General features: G+C 33.7%; 1 pseudogene; it reads right to left on the bottom strand.

Annotated features, from left to right (window-relative positions):
* Positions 1-490: 490 nt before the first annotated feature.
* LOC133200583 (uncharacterized HIT-like protein Synpcc7942_1390) lies at positions 491-4,547 on the bottom strand (annotated as a pseudogene).
* Between the last annotated feature and the right edge of the window lie 388 nt (positions 4,548-4,935).

The following is a 4,935-nucleotide window of genomic DNA, read 5'->3' as shown; positions in this document are numbered from 1 at the left end:
TACCTCAAGTCTAATGTTTTAGTTCGGGTTTTTTTTAGGATTTGAAAAAGGTTTCTTTGTCAACCTTTTCTTCCCCAAACTTCCATATTCAATATTTTATCAGGACTTGAAATACCAAGTAAAAATCAGGATTGTTATCGTTTCTCATTTAACAGTAACAATAAATTAGCTACATTTCAATCTGATTAGGATACGCATGTTTCACCTGATACATGTACATTATGTATTACCAGTAGTGTCATGTATGTATTACTAGTAATGTCTTGTATGTATTACCAGTAATGTCATGTATGTATAATACCAGTAATGTCTTGTATGTATTACCAGTAATGTCATGTATGTATTACCAGTAATGTCTTGTATATATTACAAGTTATGTTTTAATTACTGTTTCGATGGAAATCTTTCAATTACTTTAGGAATCCTCTGAATATAAACAAGAAAAATATTCCTCTATGAATTCCATATACATAAGATAAAAGAAATATAATTCAATATCTATATATTTTATTAATAATCTCTATGTCTCCACATTCGAAGATATCATCCAGGTGGCCAGTTCATCTGTCTGCCTCCCATTACATGTATGTGTAAATGATGTACTGACTGGGACCCATCTGGTCCATCATTAATTACTGAGGAAATAAACAGAAATCAATAAATTATGAGAAAGAAACTAAATGGATGATATAGACAGATATTTTGAGCAGAAACTATGGAATTGAATAAACACTTTTTTGTGTATTCCTATGTTGTCAATGTTGAGATGAAATTTTAATGCATTAACTATCTGTAAACATGTTTCAACTCAGGATATGTATACCATATGTAATACATGTACTACATATTTTACTTTACCTAGTCTATATCCATTTGATAGATTCTCTTGCTCTGCAACTTGTTTAGCAGTCAGTAAAAGATGTCCTAAAAGCTGAAAGAAGAAATTTCACTTACTCAAAATATTATACATATTATAATATATCAACATTTTATTCCACCTAATTTTCACTAATTCTTAATTATCTCCCCTTAAAAGTGGGCGTGGCCCTACATTTGAACGAACTTGAATCCTCTTCACCCAAAGATGCTTTGTGGCAAGTTTGATTTAATTTGGCCCAGTGGTTATTTCTGGGGCCCGTTTTACAAAAAAACTTATGTCAGAGACCAAAATTGAATTCTGCTTATAACTTTCTAATTTACATTAAATTGAAAATGGTTTTAATCTTTTTAAAAGTAATGTAGAAAGATACTTTTAAGCTAGCAATTTTAAACAGAATAATTGATTTTGCAAAATTTTACAAACAACTTAAGTTTTTGGTCTCAGGTCTTTTGTAAAACAGGCCCCTGGAGGTGAACATGTAAAGAATTATCTGCCATGAGTGCTAATTTAATATTATTACCACTGGTAATAAGCCAGGAACAGGCCTTAACTCTTAACTTCATAACTAGTCACTGAAGCATTTGTTAAATGTAGGTCAGATGCAGCATAAGGAGCTTGCATCATACTACAAGTAAAATTTCAGTGGATGTACATGTACCATACATGTATCTGCACAATCATAAGGCTTATTTAACTCGTAAGATAATCCAGAAACTGATATCCATGTTGAGCCAAACCTTGAGAAGACAGATATACAGACAGACAAACATACAAGGTGAATAAGGTACATCTCTTACTACTTTATAATAATAAAACAAGAGGACCATGGGCCGCATCGCTCACCTGAGCACTCTGGCTAGGAAATAAGCAGAAATAAGTTCAGTTTTAAAAAGTATAAATGCATAAGTGGCCCCGACCTACCCCTAAATATGAGGGGGTATGATTTAAACAAACTTGAATTAACGCTAAGGATGCTTATACATTTCTTTGCCAAACTGTAGCTTTTTTCCTATAAGTTTGAACTTTCATTGTGGTCCCACCCTACCCAAGGGGGTCATGATTTGAACAAATCTGAATCTACACTACCTGAGGATGCTTCCATATAACTAATCATGGCTTTGCTGTTCTTGAGAAGAAGATTTAAAAAAAAAATCCTATGTATTCCTATAAATAGCTTTGCTAGATCATTGTGGCCCCACCCCAGGGGGTCATGATTTGAACAAACTGGTATCTATACTACCTGAGGATGCTTCCAAATAGATAATGGCAAATCAAGGCTTTGCTGTTCATGAAGAGATTTTTCCTATATATCCTATGTAAAACATTGCTCGTCCATTGTGGCCCCACACTACCCACGGGGGTCATGATTTGAATAACATGGAATCTACACTACCTGAGAATGCTACCATATAAATATGACCAATCATAGCTTTGTTGTTCTTGACAACGTGATTTTTCAAGATTTTTCTTATATACCTGGGGGGTATTCCTATGTACAACTTTGTTCTTACATTGTGGCCCCACCCTACCCCTGGAGGTCATGATTTGAACAAACTGGAATCTTCACTACCTAAGGATGCTACGGTAACCACATAAATATGACCAATCATGTCTTTGATGTTCTTGAGAAGATTTTTAAAAAAAATTCCTATGTATTACTATGCATAACTTTGCTCCCCCATTGTGGCCCTAACCCACACTCAGGGGTCATGATTTGAACAAATCTGAATCTACACTACCTGAGGATGCTACCATATAAATATGACCAATCATGGCATTGCTGTTCTTGAGAAGAAGACTTTTAAAGATTTTTCCTATATATTCCTATGTAAAACTTTGCTTGTCAATTGTGGCCCCACCCTTACTTCGGGGTCATGATTTGAACAAAATTGAATTTACACTACCTGATGATGATTCCACATAAGTTTCATCTTTCCTGGCCTAGTGGTTCCTGAAAGTAGATTTTTAAAAGATGCCATTAATTTTTCACTAATTTCTAATTATTCCCCCTTGAAAGAGGGCATGGCCCTTCATTTAAACAAACTTGAATCCCTTCCACCCAAGAATACTCTGTGCCAAGTTTGGTTGAAATTGGCCTGGTGGTTCTGGAGAAGAATATGAAATTGTGAAAAGTTTACAACAACAATGACAGACAACGGACAAATTTCGATCAGAAAAGCTCACTTGAGCCTTCGGCTCAGGTGAGCTAATAATACATAATGATGAACATATTGCAAAATTTCACAAGTGCAAACTATGAGTTATCTAACCTCTTTATTCTGTACAACTACATCACTGATTCATGGTATTGGGGACTTTGGAATCACTAAAAAGTGCACAGGGGCTTGTGGTGAAACATCTCGGAAAGCCAGACACTAAAAATAGAATTACAGAAATAAGCAGAACATAAAACAATCAAAGAAATCAAATTATCATGTGATGATCATCTTTATCAATTCAATAAAATAAATCTACTTATGCTACAAAGTACAATATGTACAATAACATGCTTCAGATAAACTGTATCTTGGACATTCATGGTTACATGTACCATGATGGTTACAGATTCTTTGGTTTCTGTCTGTCTTGAACTATTTTTTTTCCTTCTAATGTCACAAATCTCTGCAATCATGCAATCAAAGATTCTACTTTCATGTAACTTTTTTTTTAAAACTACCTTTTCCTAAAATACAATTTCAAAATGGAGTAGTACAATCTCTATTACTGATAACATTGATAACTACAAATGAACCTTAGATTTTAGTTTTAGTGACTGCAGCAACCTCTTAAAGCAAAGCCTGAGCAAAGATAAATTTTGGACTGTTGGACAGGGATCTAATTGATTTTTTTCTGCAGTAACCCAAAGTCAAGAAGAAAATTTAACAAACTATACAGTCAGACAGACTGACAGAATTTCATCAGAAAAGCTCACTTGACTGAGTTGAGTTTACAGTACGTGTTACTACAGCCAATATATATGTATGGCAAAAAGCTTAACAAACCAGTTCATCTTCATATATGATATCTGCTGGGATTGACTTATCGACAATCTTGGAGAAAATGGTTGGTTCCCTCGTCCTCTTTGCCCCTTGGGTCTTTTTAACCTCATCAGATAAGAGAGGTCTACTTGTTGCATAATTCTGTTGACAAAAAGAAGAGATTATATTTAGTTGTTATCATTGTGTTTTAGGCAAAAATAAATAAATGAATAAATAAAATAAAATATTTTTAGAATGTCAGTCATAAATATACAGAGGTAGCAATTCAAAGATACATGTATCATAATTAAAGTTTAGTACATTTAATTTACATGAGAAGAAAAATCAAGTTATCCACTAATCAGTTAAATCAAATTTACTAACTATAATTAAAAGATACAAACACTATATATAATTTTGCAAAATAACCGCAGGCACTTGTTTTGTATACGGGACACCCCTACTACATGTAAAATAAGTAGGGGTTCCCCGTTTACGAAACAATTGCCTGTGAAAATAACTCTAAAATCAAATAAATCTGGAGTTTATACACTTACAACTAGAACATTTTACAGTGGAACAAGTTCATATTTTTATCAATCATAATTACCTTTGACATATTTAATGTGTAACACTGTTGATTTCCTTGTACAGAATTTGTCAGATATTTTACAGGTGTAACCGATTTAAACTTGTATCGTCGAGGGTCCTAAATCGGTGGGGTTCCTAAATCGGTGGTATTTCCCGTTGGGCACGCGCGTTTTCTTATAGTGCGAGATCTGACGTCATCGATTTTTGCGTAGTGTTTGTAAACACGGAAGCGTATGACTCAGTGAAAAAAAACTCGAAATGTCAGAGAAAAGTGTAAGTAAATAGCTGTTATTGTCATATCTACATAAAATACCATATTTTCTTAATGCTAAAAATATCCAAATGTAATTGCCTTCTAAATATAGACTTTTAAGAAATATTTTATCAAAATACGAACTCTAGACGCAGCTTACCGTCTGCGCTTTCAAGTCACGTGACTGTCATGTGGTTATCATAATTAAGTAGAAATACAGGGTACGTCCAAAA

The sequence above is a fragment of the Saccostrea echinata genome, unplaced genomic scaffold, assembly GCF_033153115.1.
Source record: "Saccostrea echinata isolate AGI-Se365-2 ecotype Australia unplaced genomic scaffold, CSIRO_AGI_Sech_v1 ptg000040l, whole genome shotgun sequence".
Taxonomy (NCBI): domain Eukaryota; kingdom Metazoa; phylum Mollusca; class Bivalvia; order Ostreida; family Ostreidae; genus Saccostrea; species Saccostrea echinata.
Note: the sequence above shows the minus strand (reverse complement) of the source record. Positions and strands in the feature narration are given on the sequence as shown.